At 43.7% G+C, this 23,536-nt stretch overlaps 2 pseudogenes; one reads left to right on the forward strand and one right to left on the reverse strand.

The window, feature by feature from the left end:
- Positions 1 to 792: 792 nt before the first annotated feature.
- On the reverse strand, positions 793 to 911 carry LOC148453867 (5S ribosomal RNA; annotated as a pseudogene).
- A 10,134-nt stretch (positions 912 to 11,045) lies between these two features.
- LOC148453868 (5S ribosomal RNA) lies at positions 11,046 to 11,164 on the forward strand (annotated as a pseudogene).
- Positions 11,165 to 23,536: the final 12,372 nt, after the last annotated feature.

Genomic DNA, 23,536 nt, shown 5'->3' on the forward strand with positions numbered 1-23,536 from the left:
CTATTATTCCAAGTGGAAAACAAATAAGTATAATAATACATATACAAAAAATAATAAAAAATGAAGAACATATAGATAAAAAAAACTAAGTATGTAACCAGACCGTTATATATAAACGGCAAGTGTACCATCGAAAGGATCCTAAACAGAATATATTAGTGAATACATCTACCAAAACATGTGCATCAGAATAGGTATATGAGATAAAATGACAAAAAATATATATGTGTGCCACAGAAATGTAAGGAAATGAATGACTGTAGAATACATCCTAATAAAGAAATGTAGCAAAAGAATCACAAAAGAAGACTTAAAGCAATATAGTCTGTGGTGAAGACTAATCCATGGTATACAAATATGACAACCGTGAGGCTATGAGAAAAAAAAAGCACATGGAACACAGGAAGACCCAGCAGAGCTAAACCCAAAAAGGTGCTCAGGTAATCACAAATATGACAAAACATGAACATGTGCATAAATGCAAAGATAACTTGGACCACCAAGAGAACATACAGATGACTCAACAGTATTGGAAAAACATGATAGAAAAAATCATTAGAAAAAAATCAATTAGAAATTTTTTTTTACAAAAAAATATTTTACACAAAATATGTTATTAAAAAGCTCCAAAAAATTGAAAAAGTTGAATATTCTTATAACTCCAGATGTGCACAAATGTACAAACAAGGAAATGGCCTAACCAGAAGATAAGCCAGAATTCAAAGGAACATCTGTGACATATCATATCACTCTCCTGTGTGCTACCTGGGTATATAGGAGACTTCTAAGTAGTGCTTACAACACCGGATCTTCCCTGAAGGTCTCCCATTCAAGTACTAGTCAGGCCCAACACTGCTTGGCTTCCAAGTTCAGCTGAGATTGGGCAAGACCAGTGTGGTATGGTTGTAACAAAATACAACATCTCCCCCAGGGCTACACAGTGATAGATAAGAGGATATTATGTTTTTGTATCCGTCCCTGAACGTGTCCTGGAATAATCTAACTGGTAAAAAAATATATAATTGCATACATATGTGCACATTATGAAATAGGACTGAACGGTCACATGAAGGCACAAATCTAGAAGATAATATGGAGTAGGGGTGTGCACCGGCCACTTTTCGTGTTTTGTGTTTTGGTTTTGGATCTGGATCTTTCTTCGTGTTTTGGATCTGGATTGGTTTTGCCAAAACCACCCTTCCGTGTTTTGGGTTCTGGGTTTTGTGTTTTGGATCTGTATTTTTTTGAAAAAAAGCATAAAAACAGCTAAAATCACAGAATTTGTAGGTTTTTCTGCTCCTATGCTATTATTAACCTCAATAACCTTAATTTCCACTCATTTCCAGTCTATTCTGAACACCTCACACCTCACAATAGTGTTTTTATGTCCAAAAGGTTGCACCGAGGTAGCTGGATGACTATGCTAAGCGACACGAGTGGGCGGCACAAACACGTGACCCATCTAGGAGTGACACTGCAGTGGCAGGCAGGATGGCAGTTAGAAAAACTAGGCCCCAAACTGTACATAATGCAAAGAAAAAAAGAGGTGCAAGATGGAATTGTCCTTGGGCCCTCCCACCCACCCTTATGTTGTATAAACAGGACATGCACACTTTAACAAATCAATCATTTCAGCGCCAGGGTCTGCCACACAACTGTGGCTGAAATGATTGGTTCGTTTGGGCCCCCACAAAACAAGCTGGCAATTAATGTGTCCCTGCACAAACTGGCTCTACGGAGGCAAGATGTCATCCTCATCCTCCTCATCCACCGATTCCTCACCCTCTTCAGTGTGTACATCCTCATCCTCACAAAGTATTAACTCGTCCCCACTTGAATCCACCACCACAGGTCCCTCTGTACCTTCTGGAGGCTGGTCTCCCTGGAAGAGCTGATAATTCATTTTGATGAACATCATCTTCTCCACATTCTGTGGAAGCAACCTCCTACGCCTTTCGCTGACAAGGTTCCCGGCTGCACTAAACACTCTTTCGGAGTACACACTGGAGGGGGGGCAACTCAGGTAAAATAGAGCCAGTTTGTACAGGGTCCTCCAAATTGCCTCTTTTTCCTGCCAGTACAGGTATGGACTGTCTGACATGCCTACTTGGATGCTGTCACCGATGTAATCCTCCACCATTCTGTCAATGGTGACAGTATCATATGCAGTGACAGTAGACATGTCAGAAATTGTTGCCAGGTCCTTCAGTCCGGACCAGATGTCCAAACTTGGTCCTGCCTGCCCTGCATCACCGCCAGCGGGTTGCTTAGGATACCTAAGTTTTTTCCTGGCAGCCCAAGTTGCGGGAGAAAATGAAGAAGGAGCCGTTGACGTGTCACGTTCCGCTTCAGCTGACAGTGTGTTCACCAGCAGGTCTTTGCACCTCTGCAGGCTTGTGTCGGCCGGAAAGAGAGACACCACATAGGCTTTAAACCTAGGATCGAGCACGGTGGCCAAAATGTAGTGGTCTGATTTCAACAGATTGACCACCCTGGAATCCTGGCAAAGCGAATGAAGGGCTTCATCCACAAGTCCCACATGCCGAGCGGAATCGCTCCGTCTTAGCTCCTCCTTCACTTTCTCCAGCTGCTTCTGCAAAAGCCTGATGAGGGGAATGACCTGACTCAAGCTGGCAGTGTCTGAACTGACTTCACGTGTGGCAAGTTCGAAGGGCTGAAGAACCTTGCACAACACGGAAATCATTCTCCACTGCGCTTGAGTCAGGTGCATACCCCCTCCTTTGCCTATGTCATAGGTGGATGTATAGGCTTGTATGGCCTTTTGCTGCTCCTCCATCCTCTGAAGCATATAGAGGGTTGAGTTCCACCGCGTCACAACCTCTTGCTTCAGGTGATGGCGGGGCAGGTTCAAGAGTGTTTGCTGGCGCTCCAGTCTTCGGCACGCAGTCGCTGAATGGCGAAAGTGGCCAGAAATTTTTTGGGCCACCCAAAGCGTCTCCTGCACGCCCCTGTCGCTTTTCAGAAAATTCTGCACCACCAAGTTTATTGTGTGAGCAAAACATGGGACGTGCTGGAATTTGCCCAGATGTAATGCCCGCACAATATTGGTGGCGTTGTCAGATATCACAAATCCCCAGGAGAGTCTAAGTGGGGTAAGCCACTGGGCGATGATTTCCCTCAGTTTCTCTAAGAGGTTGTCGGCGGTGTGCCTCTTACTGAAACCGGTGATACACAGCGTAGCCTGCCTTGTAACGAGCTGGCGTTTCTGAGATGCTGCTACTGGTGACGCTGCTGCTGTTGCTGCGTAAGGTGATACATCTACCCAGTGGGCTGTCACAGTCATATAGTCCTTAGTCTGCCCTGTTCCACTTGTCCACATGTCCGTGGTTAAGTGGACATTGTGTACAACGGCATTTTTCAGGACACTGAGGACACTTTTTCTGACGTTTCTGTACAGTCTCGGTATCGCCTGCCTAGTGAAGTGGAATCTAGACGGGATTTGGAACCGGGGACACACTACCTCCATCAATTGTCTAAATCCCACTGCACTAATGGCGGATACCGGACGCACGTCTAACACCAACATAGCAGTCAAGGCCTCAGTTATACGTTTTGCTTCAGGATGACTGCTGTCGTACTTCATCCTCCTCGCTAAGGACTGTTGGAGGGTCAATTGTTTAGTAAAAGTAGTGGTGTTCCTACTTCCTCTCTGGGATGATGAACGACTCCCAGCAGCAGCAGCAACAGCAGCAGCGGCAGCAGTAGGCGTAGCAATGCAGGATCCTCCGGAGGAATCCCGGATAGGAGAGTCAGTCATGCCAGTGATATGGCCTGCAGGACTACTTCCGATCCTGACTAAGGAGGAAATTGACGAGGAGGGAGTTGACGGTGTGGTTTGCAGGCGCTTGGATACAACAGGACAACGGGATTTAGGTGTCCCTGGACTGCTTACGGTCTGAGCCAAAGTTTCTGAACTTGACAGTAACTTTTTATGAACGCGCTGCAGGTGCCGTATAAGGGAGGATGTTCCTAGGTGGTTGACGTCCCTACCCCTACTTATTTCACCTTTACATATGGTACATATGGCAAGACAGTTGTTGTCCGGATTTGGATAGAAATATTGCCAGACCAAAGAGGTGGAATGTTTGGTCTTCTGCCCAGGCATGACCGTGATGGGCTTTTTCATCCCACGGACAACAACTGTCTCCCCCGGAGCCTGATTTAAACAAACCACATCACCATCAGAATCCTCCTCGCCAACTTCCTCCTCAGCGCCAGCTACACCAGTATCCTCATCCTGTTGTACTTCAACAGTGACATCTTCAATTTGCATATCAGCAAGTGGACTGTGGGTGCTCCTTTCAGCACTTGCAGGGGGCGTGCAAATGGTGGAAAGAGCCACCTCTTCCCGTCCAGTGCTGGGAAGGTCAGGCATCGCAACCACCACCACACTTGGACTCTCTTTGGGGATTTGTGATATCTTCTTAGAAAGCACAGTTCTTCGCTGTGCTTTTGCCAGCTTAACTCTTTTGATTTTTTTAGTGGGAGGAGTGCTTCCATCGTCATGTGAAGCTGAACCACTAGTCATGAACATACTAGGGATCGACCTTAGCCGTTCCTTGCCACTCCGTGTCGTAAATGGCATATTGGCAAGTTTACGTTTCTCTTCAGCTGATTTAAATGTCTTTTTCAAGGTCATTTTCCTGAACTTTGCCATTTGGGATTGTATGTGCCCTCTACTATGACATTGGGCATCGGCCTTGGCAGACGACGTTGATGGCATGTTATCGTCTATGTCATGACTAGTGGCAGCAGCTTCAGCACTAGGAGGAAGTGGTTCTTGATCTTTCTCTATTTTATTTTTATCGGAGAAAGTTTGGTCCTCCATTTATGTTATATCGATTTGATATATACGTGCGGCTAAACACAGAAAATAAATTTTTTTTTGGTTCGGACTGGAGTGTACTTTGTGGGTTACAGCACCCTTTAACGGTCAAGCCAGCCGGCCCTTTACTTATGACACAGGCGCACTCTTGGCACTACTTTGTTGATGCACGTGCGGCTACTGCGCACACAATTCACAAACACAGAAAATAATTTTTTTTTGGTTTGGACTGGAGTGTACTTTGGGGGTTACAGCACCCTTTAACGGTCAAGCCAGCCGGCCCTTTACTTATGACACAGGCGCACGCTTGGCACTACTTTGTTGATGCACGTGCGGCTACTGCGCACACAATTCACAAACACAGAAAATAATTTTTTTTTGGTTTGGACTGGAGTGTACTTTCGGGGGTTACAGCACCCTTTAACGGTCAAGCCAGCCGGCCCTTTACTTATGACACAGGCGCACGCTTGGCACTACTTTGTTGATGCACGTGCGGCTACTGCGCACACAATTCACAAACACAGAAAATAATTTTTTTTTAGGTTTGGACTGGAGTGTACTTTCGGGGGTTACAGCACCCTTAACGGTCAAGCCAGCCGGCCCTTTACTTATGACACAGGCGCACGCTTGGCACTACTTTGTTGATGCACGTGCGGCTACTGCGCACACAATTCACAAACACAGAAAATAATTTTTTTTTTGGTTTGGACTGGAGTGTACTTTCGGGGGTTACAGCACCCTTAACGGTCAAGCCAGCCGGCCCTTTACTTATGACACAGGCGCACGCTTGGCACTACTTTGTTGATGCACGTGCGGCTACTGCGCACACAATTCACAAACACAGAAAATAATTTTTTTTTTGGTTTGGACTGGAGTGTACTTTCGGGAGTTACAGCACCCTTAACGGTCAAGCCAGCCGGCCCTTTACTTATGACACAGGCGCACTCTTGGCACTACTTTGTTGATGCACGTGCGGCTACTGCGCACACAATTCACAAACACAGAAAATAATTTTTTTTTAGGTTTGGACTGGAGTGTACTTTCGGGGGTTACAGCACCCTTAACGGTCAAGCCAGCCGGCCCTTTACTTATGACACAGGCGCACGCTTGGCACTACTTTGTTGATGCACGTGCGGCTACTGCGCACACAATTCACAAACACAGAAAATAATTTTTTTTTGGTTTGGACTGGAGTGTACTTTCGGGGGTTACAGCACCCTTTAACGGTCAAGCCAGCCGGCCCTTTACTTATGACACAGGCGCACGTTTGGCACTACTTTGTTGATGCACGTGCGGCTACTGCGCACACAATTCACAAACACAGAAAATAATTTTTTTTTAGGTTTGGACTGGAGTGTACTTTCGGGGGTTACAGCACCCTTAACGGTCAAGCCAGCCGGCCCTTTACTTATGACACAGGCGCACGCTTGGCACTACTTTGTTGATGCACGTGCGGCTACTGCGCACACAATTCACAAACACAGAAAATAATTTTTTTTTTGGTTTGGACTGGAGTGTACTTTCGGGGGTTACAGCACCCTTAACGGTCAAGCCAGCCGGCCCTTTACTTATGACACAGGCGCACGCTTGGCACTACTTTGTTGATGCACGTGCGGCTACTGCGCACACAATTCACAAACACAGAAAATAATTTTTTTTTTGGTTTGGACTGGAGTGTACTTTCGGGGGTTACAGCACCCTTAACGGTCAAGCCAGCCGGCCCTTTACTTATGACACAGGCGAACGCTTGACACTACTTTGTTGATGCACGTGCGGCTACTGCGCACACAATTCACAAACACAGAAAATAATTTTTTTTTGGTTTGGACTGGAGTGTACTTTCAGGGGTTACAGCACCCTTTAACGGTCAAGCCAGCCGGCCCTTTACTTATGACACAGGCGCACGCTTGGCACTACTTTGTTGATGCACGTGCGGCTACTGCGCACACAATTCACAAACACAGAAAATAATTTTTTTTTGGTTTGGACTGGAGTGTACTTTCGGGGGTTACAGCACCCTTTAACGGTCAAGCCAGCCGGCCCTTTACTTATGACACAGGGGCACTCTTGGCACTACTTTGTTGATGCACGTGCGGCTACTGCGCACACAATTCACAAACACAGAAAATAATTTTTTTTTAGGTTTGGACTGGAGTGTACTTTCGGGGGTTACAGCACCCTTAACGGTCAAGCCAGCCGGCCCTTTACTTATGACACAGGCGCACGCTTGGCACTACTTTGTTGATGCACGTGCGGCTACTGCGCACACAATTCACAAACACAGAAAATAATTTTTTTTTGGTTTGGACTGGAGTGTACTTTCGGGGGTTACAGCACCCTTTAACGGTCAAGCCAGCCGGCCCTTTACTTATGACACAGGCGCACGCTTGGCACTACTTTGTTGATGCACGTGCGGCTACTGCGCACACAATTCACAAACACAGAAAATAATTTTTTTTTAGGTTTGGACTGGAGTGTACTTTCGGGGGTTACAGCACCCTTAACGGTCAAGCCAGCCGGCCCTTTACTTATGACACAGGCGCACGCTTGGCACTACTTTGTTGATGCACGTGCGGCTACTGCGCACACAATTCACAAACACAGAAAATAATTTTTTTTTTGGTTTGGACTGGAGTGTACTTTCGGGGGTTACAGCACCCTTAACGGTCAAGCCAGCCGGCCCTTTTCTTATGACACAGGCGCACGCTTGGCACTACTTTGTTGATGCACGTGCGGCTACTGCGCACACAATTCACAAACACAGAAAATATATTATTTTTTTAGCACTTGGGGGGAGCACCCCTGATGGACAGAGCACCCCCTGGACAACACTACAGCACCCCTTTAGGACTGGGACACTGCACAGGACTTTGGAACTGACTGCACAACACAGTCCAGCCAGCCCCTATGGACTTTGAAGTAGTGGACACAGCCCCTATTAACAACAGCAGCACAGCACAACACAGCCAGCCCCTATGGACTTTGAAGTAGTGGACAACAGCAGCACTACACTACACTACACTACACAGCACTAACTCCCACCCTCCCTCTTCACTGTCCACAGCCGAGTGAGAAAATGGCGCCGACGCGGGTACCTTATATAGGATCCAAAACCCGCGAGACTCGGAAGGCGGGATGATGACGTTTTGCCTCGATGTCAGATCCGAGTCAGGCGGGAAAAGTCGAGCCTGACTCGGATCGGACTCGGATCGGGGGGGCTCGGGGGGGTTCGGATTTCAGAAATCCGAACCCGCTCACCCCTAATATGGAGCTCACAAAAAACAAGAAAAAGATAGAGTCTCGTTTAGTCCAAAAGGAGTAACCGTATTCAATCTATGAATCCATTGAGTTTCTAATTGTAACAACCGCTTCTCACGGTCTCCTCCTCTCTTGTCCATAGGCACAAAGTCAATGAAACTCACTAATCAGATTTCTGATTACAAAAAAGAGTTGATTAAATATAAAAAAGAAAAACTGCATAAAGTAAATCTTGATTACCAGGAACAGAGAGTGTATTCCTGGGCTACTGGCAGAAGTATGTCCTCCAGGTTCCCCCGCACAAGACAAGGACCCCAAAGACGGCAATTGGATAGTGATATTTCCAGTGGAGCTAACTCTTCCTTAAGTGATCAAGATAATTCAGGTAACACCATCACACAGAGGCCCCCTTTAGGAGTTACCACCCGTGCCGCAAAAGACAGAGGTCCCACACGAGACGTGGTAAGCAGGGGGAGAGGAACAAGAAAAATGTACAGGAGGAGAGCACAATAATTCATTTATCCAGTAGAGAAATCTCTGAAGTGGAAAAGAAACTTCTCAACAGAGGCTTAAGTTTTGTACCCACCTGTACATTCAATAATTTTGAATGGAAGAAGGATTTGTGGTGTTTTACTAGAGACATCAAATTAAAATAATTTTTTTCCACGCAAGACAACACTTTAACGTATGTACAAGGACCAACCAAACAACGTTCCACTTTTGACCCTCAGTCACATAACCCATCTATTAAAACTTTCTCTAGATTATTGGACTATCAGGTACTTCAGACATCTAAAAAACAAAGTTCTAACATCCGTTATAATTTATCTAGAGACGAACAGCTGGCACTGAGATCACTCAGCAGGGATACCATTATCGTCATCCGCCCTGCGGACAAAGGGGGTGCCCTTGTAATGCAAAATATGGGAGATTACAAAAATTAATTATACAGACAACTAAGACCCAGAGGTTTAGCTCAAATTGGACAAAGATCCATCAATACTGTATAAAGCTGAATTAGACGACATACTCTTAGAAGCTGTTTCTAGGAATTGGATTTCTGACTCCACTAGAAAGAATTTACTTGTGGATAAACCTGTGGTACCTTTGATTTATTCACTTCCAAAAGTGCATAAATCTTTACAATCACCACCTGGACGACTCATAATTTCAGCGAGAGGCTCACTATACAGCCCCATTTCTAAATTATTAGATTATTACGTCCAGCCTATGATCATGCAACAACATACGTTTATTAAGGATACTAACACCCTTCTACAAAAATTGCACAACATGCGGGACCTACCAACTAACTTAGTCCTATGTACCATTGACGTATCACTATACACCAGCATCCCACATCAACAGGGGTTGCAGAGTGTCAAATATTTTCTTGAAAATCACAGTGATTATACCGGTCCTCACATTCCATTTTTCTTGAACCTCTTAGAAAAAAATTGACCAGGAACTTTTTCATGTTTGATAACCAGTTTTTTCTTCAATTACGTGGATGTGCAATGGGGTCACACATGGCCCCCTCCTTTGCTAACATCTACATGTTTAATGTGGAGAACTATTTATTTTTTGACAACAAGTCTTTTTTTCAACATGTCAAATTTTTCATTAGGTACATAGATGACATATTTGTCTTATGGTCAGGAACACAGGAGGAATTTGTGTCAGGCATGACACAGATCAATTCTATGTACAACTTTATTAAATTCACTTTTGAATGCAGTTCTATCGCTGTGCATTTTCTGGATGTACTAATTGAGTGGAAAGGAGACAGATTTGAAACCAGAGTCTACCATAAACCTACTGATTGCAACACTCTGTTACATGCTCAGAGCCACCATCCGGTCTCTCTGAAGAAGGGATTACCATTTTCCCAGTTTCTACGCATCAGAAGAATCACCACAGATAAGAATGTAGCTGAATTTGAAATTGATCAGCTGATACAAAAATTTATCAACAGGGGATACACTGCAAAAGATTTGGAAGGTTCAAAAACTAAAGTGATGAATATGACTCAAGAACAGATCTGTACTCAGAAAAATAAAACCAATGATAATAAAAAAATTATGTTTTTTTCTAATACTCATAACACTATGAGTCGCCACATCAATACCACTACTAAAGATCTATGGCCGATTATTAACACGGATACCAACATCAAATCTTTGAATGATTCATCTGTCATGATGTGCAATAGGAGGGCTAAGAACCTTAAGGACTGGCTGGTGCACAATGACGTTTCTCAATCACTTCCTTCCCAGGATACCCACTTTTTAACTAAAAAACCAGGCTGTTATAAATGTACAGGATGTACTACCTGCAGTTATATGGATCCCGGGAATTACATCACACATCCTCATTCTGGCAAACGGTTCCCCATCAGACATATTTTGACTTGCACAAGTAAATACGTGGTATAAATGATCAAATGTCCATGTAGTCTGGTGTATATTGGGAAAACAACCAGGCTATTCAAAGAAAGAATGGCTCAACATCGTACAGCCATACGACAAGCTTTGTCGGGAAAAGTGGACCAGCCGGTCACAAGTCATTTCAAGCAGAACAGACATTCTTTAGCAACCTTATCCTATAAAATCATTGACTTTGTGCCTATGGACAAGAGAGGAGGAGACCGTGAGAAGCGGTTGTTACAATTAGAAACTCAATGGATTCATAGATTGAATACGGTTACTCCTTTTGGATTAAACGAGACTCTATGTTTTTCTTGTTTTTTGTGAGCTCCATATTATCTTCTAGATTTGTGCCTTCATGTGACCGTTCAGTCCTATTTCATAATGTGCACATATGTATGCAAGTATATATTTTTTTACCAGTTAGATAATTCCAGGACACGTGCAGGGACGGATACAAAAACATAATATCCTCTTATCTATCACTGTGTAGCCCTGGGGGAGATGTTGTATTTTGTTACAACCATACCATACTGGTCTTGCCCAATCTCAGCTGAACTTGGAAGCCAAGCAGTGTTGGGCCTGACTAGTACTTGAATGGGAGACCTTCAGGGAAGATCCGGTGTTGTAAGCACTACTTAGAAGTCTCCTATATACCCAGGTAGCACACAGGAGAGTGATATGATATGTCACAGATGTTCCCTTTGAATTCTGGCTTATCTCCTGTTTAGGCCATTTCCTTGTTTGGACATTTGTGCACATCTGGAGTTATAAGAATATTCAACTTTTTCAATTTTTTGGAGCTTTTTAATAACATATTTTGTGTACAATATTTTTCTGTAAAAATTTTTTCTAATTGATTTTTTCTAATGATTTTTTCTATCATGTGTTTCCAATACTGTTGAGTCATCTGTATGTTCTCTTGGTGGTCCAAGTTATCTTTGCATTTATGCACATGTTCATGTTTTGTCATATTTGTGATTACCTGAGCACCTTTTTGGGTTTAGCTCTGCTGGGTCTTCCTGTGTTCCATGTGCTTTTTTTTTCTCATAGCCTCACAGTTGTCATATTTGTATACCATGGATTAGTCTTCACCACAGACTATATTGCTTTAAATCTTCTTTTGTGATTCTTTTGCTACATTTCTTTATTAGGATGTATTCTATAGTCATTAATTTCCTTACATTTCTGTGGCACACATATATATTTTTTGTCGTTTTATCTCATATACCTATTCTGATGCACGTTTTGGTAGATGTATTCACTAATATATTCTGTTTAGGATCCTTTCGATGGTACACTTGCCGTTTATATATAACGGTCTGGTTACATACTTTTTTTATCTATTTCTTCTTCATTTTTTATTATTTTTTGTATATGTATTATTATTCTTATTTGTTTTCCACTTGGAATAATAGTTTTACATTTTCACTGTATTCACATTCACTATTAAGGAACATAGTGGTGTGGAGTTTTTGTGTTCCTTCTTTTTATAGGAGCGATTTGTATTTTGTTGCTTTGTTTCTTAAATTTTTTGATGTGTGGGCATTGACCCACACCTTGCAAATTGCATTATATATGGTGACACGATGTTGACATTTCGTCATGTTTAGCACTGCATGTCAGTGCCCCACTATCTATTCACGCATATCCACGATGTACAGTGGTCATTTTTCCTCCTATCCACCGGGGGCATCAGTCTGCTTTATCCTGTGTGATGCCTGAGTGTCTGATGCACAGTGATGATGTCAGACTCTGGCCCCCGCAGCATGGAGCATTACACTGCACCAATCACCTTGGGCATTCCACTATAAAGGTATGTGTGTTTGTTTTTTCATTGTGTTCTTGATAAAAGTCATTTGAGACTGAAACGTTGAACAAGGCAGACACAGTTGTCAAGTTTGATTTTTTCATTTCATCAGACCTGTGAGTGCCGCCTTTCCCTTTCTACATATGTAAGTGGGTGTTCAATTGAACTTCCAGGAAGGCACCAAGGCAAGTAATTTATTTAGCACTTATGTGGAGTGCCAGCCATTTGACTATATATATATATATATATATATATATATATATATATATATATAGGTTGTGTTAATTTATAAAATACTAATAAAACTACAGAAACTAAACTTCAGAAACTCTTAACAATCCAAATTAGCCGTAATGTAATTGTTAATAAAGATAAAATGTAAAGTCACTTTGCTTTAGGGAAATAGGATGTTGACGATTTCCGTTTGTACAGTGTCTCAATGGTCTCTCTAAAAAAGAACCAGCAGGGTCCCATTGTCCTTGGTAGCGATACTCCATTGTCAGAATGTCTTGGTGAATATGTTCCCCATGTTTATCAGTTAGGACGGATACACCTCAGACGATATATTGGATGATATAGTGGCGTCGCATGGGGGATGCGGGTGCGGGAGTTTGTTCCTTTTATGGAGTAATACCGCTTTCGCTTTCAGACCACTCTTTGGGAAATTAATAAACAGATCGCCATTCACTAGTTTTGAGCTGAACACCAGCACAATACTATCATTAAACTGTTAACATCACTACACACACACACTGAATTTTTCCTTTCAAAGAATGTGGCCAAAGAAAAGTTTCTTATTCTAAAACTTGAAATTTTCATACCTTGAGCCACAGCCGCCGGCATTTCAATCCCATTCCGTGGCAATAATCTCATCACTGCCTCATAATGCCATGGATGAAGTACAGCTAGTAGCTAATGTTGAAATCAACACTCTGAGCAGAGCGCACGCTCTGAATGAGGGCCGCCCTCCTAAAAAATGGAGCGTCCTCCTGGACGCTCGTATAGCTTTGGGTCACCACCCACAGCCTATACGAGCGTGCAGTTTGATGGCCGCGATGGTCTTGACCATCGCGACCATCGAAACTGCGAGCCGGAGCCTGCGGTTGAGGTTTTCAACCGCAAGCTCCGGAGTGATTTTGGCTCTATCAGAGCCAAAATCACTCCCACTGACATCACTAGTGATGTCAGTGGGCCGGCTCCTGACGGGAGGCGTTCCCGTGGGAACGCCCCCGTCAGGGAGACACGCCCCCGGCACGCCCGCCAAAGGGGGCGTGCTGTCAATCAACATCGACAGCACGCCCCCTTTGATCAGACACAACGAGCGAAGAACTTTCCTTCGCTCGTCGCGTCTGGCACATGCGCACAACGGAGCTCCCTCCGTCGTGCGCATGCTCAGTGCAGAACATTGACCCACTTGCGAGCGGACAGCCGCTCGCAAGTGGGTCTGAATCAGGGCCAAAGTTGCAGACACTCCTCTTTTGCCAGAGTATTAGGCTCATTACCTAGCTCCAGCATTTTGAACTTAGTGTTCCTGTGTATCATGTTATCCCATTCCTTATCTTTGCTAGATTGTAAGCTTGCAAGCAGGGCCCTCTTACCTCTATGTCTGTCAGTTATTACCCTGTTTTGTTCTATCAATGTTTCCAATTGTAAAGCGCAACGGAATATGCTGCGCTATATAAGAAACTGTTAATAAATAAATAAATAAAATAAATATTCCTTGTGACCTGAGACCATTTAACCCCTGGTACTGCGATTGGTGAATTATGGTTTGCCCTTGGCTTTCCGTGACCTGATTTTGTCTCCAGTGTTCAGCTCAGATCCAGCTCCTGTGTCTGCCAGCCCTGTACTTGGGAACCTGGGCAGAGGTCCGCGAAGCCCAAACCTCCTTGCAGGGGTCCCTGGTAAAAACCAACGGGATTTTAGACTCTGCACCTCTGTTCCAGGAGTAATCCCATTGTATAGTCAGCATCCACTGATCCATCCGTGAGTTGTGATAGTGATTTGTTGTGAGTTTTGGGGTGATACTCTGCTGTAATTTCTCTATCTTCTGATTCGCTTTCCTCTGATGTCCCCAATTCACTGGTACACACATGAGGTATAGGAACAGACAGCCCTTCTCTATGAGGCACAGGTTTTCGCACTGAAGACACTTCTGCATATTTGATAGTGTTGTTAGTTCTACTGGAATGCCCAGCAATACTATTTAGACAAAAATGACAGTCAGTACAGTGGTCCTTGATAATAATAATAATAATAATAATAATAATATTATTATTATTATTATTATTATTATTAAGTTTCTTATATAGTGCAACCTATTCCATTGTACTTTACAATTGGAGACATTAATAGAACAAAACTGGGTAATAACAGACAGATATATAGGTAGGAAAACCGTGCTCACAAGCTTACAATCTATAGGGAAATAGGCATTGATACACAAGGATTGGTGCTATGTATTGCATTTTGGTCCAGCCAGAATGCAGAGTTTCTTAGTTGGCTGCATGATCCACTCACACAGGAATGTCGACCAAATGTCATGAGGATGTGAGAGAAAGACGATGTGTGAGGTTATGTGTGGACTGTAAAAGGGGATGTAATTAGATATGGGAGCTATGAAGGTTATGTGGGAGGTTCTGGAATCTGATAAGCTTGCCTGAAGAGGTGAGTTTTCAGGGAACACTTGAAGGTTTGGAATCTCATGGAAAGTTTTATTGTGTGAGATAGGGCATTCCATAGAGTGGGTGAAGCCCAAAAAAGTCCTGTAACCGTGAATGGGAGCAATTAATGCATGGGGACGAGAGACACAGATCTTGTGCTGAGCGGAGAGGCTGGATTTGGAGATATTTCGAGATGAGTGAAAAGATGTATGTTGGTGTGGTTTGGTTAATGGCCTTATGTGTAAGTAAAAGTATTTTGTATTGAATACGGTAGAAAACTGGCAACCAATGAAGGGACAGAGCGGAGCAGCAGACGATGAACGTTTTGCAAGAAGATAAGCCTCGTAGCTGCATTCATAATGGATTGTAATGGCGAGAGCCTGTTTTTGGGAAGACCAGTAAGGAGACTATTGCAATAGTCAATGTGGGAAATAATGAGTGCATGTATTAGAGATTTTGTCTTATGTCTTGTGTGAGATATGGTCGAATATTGAATATGTTTTTTAGATGTATGTAACATGATTTTGAGACAGATTGAATGTGGGGAACAAAGGACAGTTCAGAGTCAAGAATCAGAGTCATTAGACTCACGCCATACCATTGGGACAGCGAACGGCATCGTACGGCAATTTCCTTTTTTTAACCATTCTATCAGATTAGCTGCGCAGGTTTGGGGTGCCCAGATTTTATACTGGTCACCAAGAGCGCAGTCAAATACATTTTATAAGCCTTCTTTATCAAGGCTCTAATAGGCTATCTTTGACTTTTTGGTGTGAACTTACCGCATACATAACAAATATTATCAGGATGGATTTATACACCCAGGAATTTTAGTATGTACTTTCAAGCAATTTCTGATGGTATACTCGGATTCTACGCACAAAATTACATGGAAATTGATATATATAAAGTCAGATGCAAAATGGCTATTGATTGAAATTTAATCACCACCACTATAGTCTCAATTCCAAGAGGTCAAAAGAGGACCAACTTTCCTTAAATACTGCGTGAGAAATGGGCATGATGTAAGCAGATCAGCTGGAGCCTCATTTGATGCATCCAGCTCTGCAGCAGTAGACTATGCACAAGTCTTACGCCAGTAGCATGTAGTAATAATAATAATTTAGGGAGGTGTCCAGACACAATCAGAAGCATGCCGATGTCATCATCCATGGGTTTTTTGCACCTGCCAGAGATATTACTCCTTATAGGCATATATGCTTCTGCACCATGCTTATGTGCTTTGTGATGGTGCCCTCAGGGAGGGGGAGGGCCCAGTGGTAGATGCCACAAATCGTATAATAATGATCCCACCAACATGGCTTAATGCCCATATTCACTGTATTACACCATGGGGGGATGGGCCATTAAGATGTGATTCATCACAAATAGTGGGTTGTTCACCAACCCCGAAGCCTGGGAGAAATTCTGGGAAAGTAGGCAAGTGTGGTTTGTGTCCATTAGGGTAGCCAATCTGGGAATTGGCAGGATCCCGGGATTTAGGGAACAAAAATGTTGAGATTTCAATCCTGGGACTGGTGCCTCCAATTCTGGGATTTTCGGGATTAAAATGTGCGGCAAGGGGTGGCTTGTCTTCAGCCCGGGGACAGCACTGAGCGCTAGTTCTGTTGGCTCAGACACTGCCCCCTGGCCTCCTATGGATGTACAGCTGCATGTGACATCATAAAGGTCATGCAGCGCAGCAGCACACCAGCCTGTCCCCTTGTATAGCCACGCATGCCTGCACTGGACTCTGTGTGCTATGGGCGGCCAACTTAATCCCGGGTATCCTGGGAATTTAAAAAATTAGCTGGGATTGACCTCCCTAGTATCCATGGTACATGATCTGTGGGTTTTTTTTTTTTTTTTTGGTTAACTCAGTTGCATTTCCATGAACATACCCTCATTGTACTCACGCTATGATTTCTTTCCCATTCTCACCTCCATTCCGCCTAACTCAGCGTCGGGAGTCATTAGTGTCATATGTGACAACATCTGCATATGGAATTGCAAGCATAAGCATTTTCAGTGCGCTTGTGTGGTTATTAGAGATGAGAGGTTAAGTTTTGCTGAAAACAGAACACACCCGAACTATTGGGTTCCGTGTAGAACAGAGTCCCAAATCGGGCCTTCTGGCCAAGTTCAAATCTGGATCTGGATTAGTTTTGCCAAAACCTCACCTCCATGTTTTGTTTTTTGGTTTTGGATCTGGATTTTTTCTTAAAAAATCATAAAAACAGCTAAAATCACATAAAATGGGCCTGTCAATTTTGACCACCTCACAGCTCACTATATTGTTTTCATCCAGTTTAGGCCCAACATTTGCACCAAGCTAGCTGGCTGACTAAGTTAAGTGGCAGCAATGGGCAGTACAAACACGTGGCAGTTCAACTTCCTACATGGCACATCAGGAAACAAATGTTTTTATTATTCAAGAGAGGCCTGAGGGAGTTGGAGTATGTATGTAGTTGAAGGCAAGGGCAGGAACAGGAAGGGTCGATTGGTAGTAAATTTAATTTCATTTTTTGATTTAGAAAAAAATTTATGAGGGAGAAGGGGCGGGGAGGAGGCATTTACAAAAAAATATTTGACCCATTCACATCAGTGTTTGCCTCAGAAGAATCCGTGAGCGCCATGCCTGCTGCTGGAAGTGGATTTTCTCATCCCAGAAGGGGACCAGGAAGACTTCTAGTAGTGCTTTCCACATGAAAAAGCATTTACCAACCTGTACAGGGATATTAAAAAAACATAGTTAGTTAGTGGCCTCAAAGTGCCACTTAACCAGCACAGATATGTGGACAAGCGTAAGATCTATGATTTAAGCCAACCCTGGTCCATGAGAGCTACCAACAGTGCATGTTTTCCAGGTCTCCTCACAGAATATAGTTATAAATAATTAAATGTGTTGGTGAGTAATGAATACACCTGTGCACCAGCTAGATGGTCTAGAAAACGTGAACTGTTAGTAGCTCTCGAGGACTGAGGTTGGCTATCCCTGATTTAAGGCCTTATGTTGTGTCTTTCTTGAGAATCCTGCGCCTGCTACTGCGGCTAGGAGTGGATTTTCATCCCAGAAAGGGGACCAGGAAGAGTGCTTGCCAAAAACAATTGACTTAAATCCTTTGCAAACCTTCTGTAAAGGCATTTCCCAACCTGTACAGGGACATTAAGAAAAACAGAGTTAGTTAGTGGCCTTCAAACTGCTATTATTTCCAATGTCCACTTAACTATATCAGATATGTGAATAAGCGGAACAGAGCATTAAATGCAACATTTCAGATTTAAAGTTTAAGTCTTACGTTGTGTTTTTCTTGGGGATTCTTGAGCACCATGTCTGTTTGCTGGGAGTGGATTTTCATCCCAGAAGGGATGAAGACATTGTTTTTTCTTCCTAATGGACACAGATCTGAAGAGAAAGAGATACATGTGGATAACTACTGGCAGGAAAAAGAGGCAATTTGGGGGTAATATTAGTTTAACTAAAGTTTCTAAAAATGAAAAGTGTTCATGTTGCCCATAGCAACCAATCAGATTGTAGTTATAATTTCTCTATTGCATTCTACAAAATGATAGACAGGACCTGATTGGTTGCAATGGGCAACATGAATACTTTTCATATTTAGAAACTTTAGTAAATAAATATACCCCTTGGCGGCCCTTACACAAAAAAAGTGCCTTTGCTTTACTTGAGCTGCCCACCTTCCAGTGTGTACTCAGAAAGAGTTTTCAGCATAGCCGGGCACCTTGTCAGTGATCGTCCTGAGACTACTTCCTTAAAATGTTGAAAAGATGATGTCCATCAAAATGAAATTCTACGAGAAAACCCTTTACCGTCAATTACGTGCAAAAATTACAGAGGCACCTGTAATGGTGGATTCCAGTGGGGACAAATTAATATTGTGTGAAGAAGATGATGTATACATCACCACAGATTATACCATCACCCAAGCCTATATCGTCATCCCATCCTGTGTTGTGTATAGATTACAGCTGCGCTCCCAGTTAGATTGGGCATTCATTGTACGCTTTAGTGGATGTGAGCTCCATTTTAGTCCATATCATCACCACATCCCCTACACATCTTCTGACCTGGGCTAAAGGAGAGCAGCTGCACTCTGGAATACGGTTGCATGGAGTTTCCCCTCTGATTCACTGAAAGTCAGGTAGATGGACCATGGGAAGGGAGTAGGAACACTATAATCAGAGAACGCAGTTTTAGCTGCTTTATTCCATTTTTTAAATAATATCCTCTATTTTCATTTTTGAAAATGTTTATGCAAATCTCAGCAGAGGCGTTTGTAATGCCATGGCTAACGCACACACAGAAAGAAAAAACACATTGATTGACTGATTGATTGAATTAATTTTTTTTGGCACTTGGGAGCGCACACGAACGAGGCAGCAGCCTCTTGATAAATGCCACAGGCAGCACCCCTGACACACACGAAAAAAAAAGATTGATTTAATTAATTTTTTGGGGGTACTTGGGAGAACACCCGAATGAGGCAGCAGCCTATTGATAAACAACACAGGCAGCACAGCACCCCTGCGCACCTACGTTGCTGACAAGTGTGGCTAACGCACACAGAATTTTTTGTTTTTTTCACACTGGGGGTGAAGAGCACACCTTTAGGACAGAGCACCCCCTTGACAACACAGCAGAACAGCCAGCCCCTATGGACAACAGCCAGCCCCATGGAAGGACAGTACAATCTCAGTCACAACAACAGCCAGCCAGCCCCTATATGGACAACAGCCAGCCCCTATGGACATTAAGCAACACAACTGTAGCCAACCCCTATGAACAGCAGCACAGCTCCCTCCCTCTTCGCTCTCTACAGCCAGAATGAAAAATGGCGGCGATCACGGATCCTTTATAGAATCCAAAACCCGTGAAAATCTGACAGCGGGATGATGAAATTTTTGCCTCATTTTCAGATCCAAGTCAGGCGGGAAAATCCGAGACGACTCGGATCTGACTCTGATCCCCTAAGTTCGGGTGGGTTCAGTTCTCAGGAAACCGAACCCGCTCATCTCTAGTCTGCACATATCTCTAATGGTTATTAAAGTATTTTTTTACACCCAAAAAAACCATGCATAAATCCAACTTTGCATGAGCCTCTCAGTCCTTAGGTGCTGAAATCTTACAAAAATAGAGAGAGATGGCAGCTCAGCAGTTTGCCAAAGGTCCTGATATCACTGTTGGGTATTGTTGACTGTTCAGGCATTAGAATGAAGCTGGCTGGTGCTAAACAATTTACCCAGGAAGCGTCTAGAGACAGTGACAGTTTATGTTCTCAGCCTGAAAGGCACTATAACAGTCTGTAATGAAGTTTAAACCTACTTGGTGCTAAGTCAATGCATAACCACATGTAAGGCGAGTTCTGTTCCTATCTAACAAAAAAACCAGTGAAGCTTAGCAGGTAAAGAAGAACGTTTACTTGCTCCATGCCTGAAGGACAAAACTGTATTGTCAGTAGATTTCCGGTGCCAAAGGAAGATCTTAATGATGTCATTAAAGATGTTCAGAAATTCAGAATGGCCTTTATCAAGTGCACCATCTAGACAATACATATACAGTTTTACCAGAATGTTAATTACAGGGCAGACTGATACAGAAACCACAGTTATGCCACTAACATTTACAATGTGCAATATTTGGATAAGGCAGAATTCGGTTTAGTTCACGTTTTGTTTGTATCTCTGCTCGGCAGATGTTCCCAGAAACTATATTTCCATTGCTAGGGCATGTTTGCATGTACTGGGCTTTTACCTATACAATTTACTACACTGGTAGCACGTGCTAATGCACGAGTCAGGCTTGCCATATCATCCGGGACACGTGTGAATAACATATTGTCTGTGGCTGATTAAAACCAGATGAAATGGAGACTTGAAGTCAGCCAGCCACAGAATCTGTGTAATTCATATGTGTCCCGAATTAAAGGGATGATATACATACATACCTACTCTCCTGGAAGTGGCTGTAGAGCAGGTATTTCTCCCACATTCTGCCCATTTCCTAGTGAAGTGGGCAGGATGGGGAGAATTTCCTCGGTGATCACGGGTCCCTGTGTAGGGACAGGGCTTAAAAAACGTGTTATTCATTCTTAATTGAACATGTTATTTAGCCCCGCCCCTTGTTTAAATTTGCATCAATTTATTGCAAAGGGGGCGAGGCTTCATGAGGTGAACCATCAGGCCCTGCCCCAAACCCACCTGCTTCTCCTCCCCGGGCTTCTCCCGGGGAGAAAAAAAAAGTTGGTAAGTATGGCCTAGGTATAGGTAGCGGTCAACCCTGACATGCACTGCGCACATGCACCCTGTTGGAGCATCTTTCCTCCCTGGCGTTCCAGCTATATGGATGACGTGCTCTCTAAGACTCCGACAGACAGAGAGCCATACAGAGACCTACAGGCACTGCATGTACCCTTTACCACCACCGCTTTCATAAGGGTTTATATCACCTCTAACCACTAAGGTGTATGTCATCTTACAAATGTGTAACCATACCCGGTTAAATCGGAGGGTAAATCCAGTGTACGGTCCCCCCGATTTTCCAATAACCAGCACCGCGGTCAACCAGCTGAGGACTTACACTACACACAGTTTGATGGAGCAATTTGCATTGACTCACATCATCATGTTCCTGCCTTCTGCTACAAAAAAGAAATTTAGAGTCTATATATATATATATATATATATATATATATATATATATATTAGGGGTGAGCGTGTTCGGATTTCTGAAATCCGAACCCCCCCAAGCCCCCCCGATCCGAGGCCGATCCGAGTCAAGCTCGACTTTTCCCGCCTGACTCGGATCTGAAATCGAGGCAAAACGTCATCACCTTCCGGGTCTCGCGGGTTTTGGATCCTATATAAGGTACCCGCGTCGGCGCCATTTTCTCACTCGGCTGTGGACAGTGAAGAGGGAGGGTGGGAGTTAGGGCTGGCTGGGCTGTGTAGTGTAGTGTAGTGCAGTGCAGTGTTGTGCTGTGCTGCGCTGTGCTGCTGTTGTCCATAGGGGCTGTGTCCACTCCTTCAAAGTCCATAGGGGCTGGCTGGACTGTGTTGTGCAGTCAGTTGTCCATAGGGGCTGTGTCCACTCCAAAGTCCTGTGCAGTGTCCCAGTCCTAAAGGGGTGCTGTAGTGTTGTCCAGGTGGTGCTCTGTCCATCAGGGGTGCTCCCCCCAAGTGCAAAAAAAAAAAATATTTTTTCTGTGTTTGTGAATTGTGTGCACTGTGGCTGCACGTGCATCAACAAATGAGCAGCGCCAAGTGTGCGCCTGTGTCCCATTAGTAAAGGGCCGGCTGGCTTGTCCGTTAAAGGGTGTTGTAACCCCCAAAGTACACTCCAAACAAAATAAAAAAATATTTTCTGTGTTTGAGAATTGTGTGCGCAGTAGCCGCACGTGCATCAACAAAGTAGTGCCAAGCGTGCGCCTGTGTCATAAGTAAAAGGCCGGCTGGCTTGACCGTTAAAGGGTGCTGTAACTCCCAAAATACACTCCAAACAAAATAAAAAAATATTTTCTGTGTTTGTGAATTGTGTGCACTGTGGCTGCACGTGCATCAACAAAGGAGCAGCGCCAAGCGTGCGCCTTTGTCCCATAAGTAAAGGGCCGGCTGGCTTGTCCGTTAAAGGGTGCTGTAACCCCCAAAGTACACTCCAAACAAAAAAAATATATATTTTCTGTGTTTGTGAATTGTGTGCGCAGTAGCCACACGTGCATCAACAAAGTAGTGCCAAGCGTGCGCCTGTGTCATAAGTAAAGGGCCGTCTGGCTTGTCCGTTAAAGGGTGCTGTAACCCCCAAAGTGCACTCCAAACAAAATAAAAAATATTTTCTGTGTTTGTGAATTGTGTGGGCTGTAGCTGCACGTGCATCAACAAAGGAGCAGCGCCAAGCGTGCGCCTGTGTCCCATAAGTAAAGGGCCAGCTGGCTCATTTCTTAAAGGGTGGTGTAACCCACAAAGTGCACTAGTCTCCAACAAATATAAAAAATTATTTTCTGTGTTTGTGTTTATGTGCTCCTTAGCCGCACGTATATATCAATATAACATAAATGGAGGACCAAACTTTCTCCGATAAAAATAAAATAGGCAAACATCAAGAACCACTTCCTCCTAGTGCTGAAGCTGCTGCCACTAGTCATGACATAGACGATAACATGCCATCAACGTCGTCTGCCAAGGCCGATGCCCAATGTCATAGTAGAGGGCACATACAATCCCAAATGACAAAGTTCAGGTAAATGACCTTGAAAAAAACATTTAAATCATCTGAAGAGAAACGTAAACTTGCCAATATGCCATTTACGACACGGAGTGGCAAGGAACGGCTAAGGTCTTTCCCTATGTTCATGACTAGTGGTTCAGCTTCACATGACGATGGAAGCCCTCCTCCTGCTAAAAAAATCAAACGAGTTAAGCTGGCAAAAGCACAGCGAAGAACTGTGCGTTCTAAGAAGATATCTCAAATCCCCAAGGAGAGTCCAAGTGTGGTGGCGGTTGCGATGCCTGACCTTCC

Source organism: Taudactylus pleione, unplaced genomic scaffold, assembly GCF_031769625.1.
Source record: "Taudactylus pleione unplaced genomic scaffold, aTauple2 ptg001075l, whole genome shotgun sequence".
Lineage (NCBI taxonomy): Eukaryota > Metazoa > Chordata > Amphibia > Anura > Myobatrachidae > Taudactylus > Taudactylus pleione.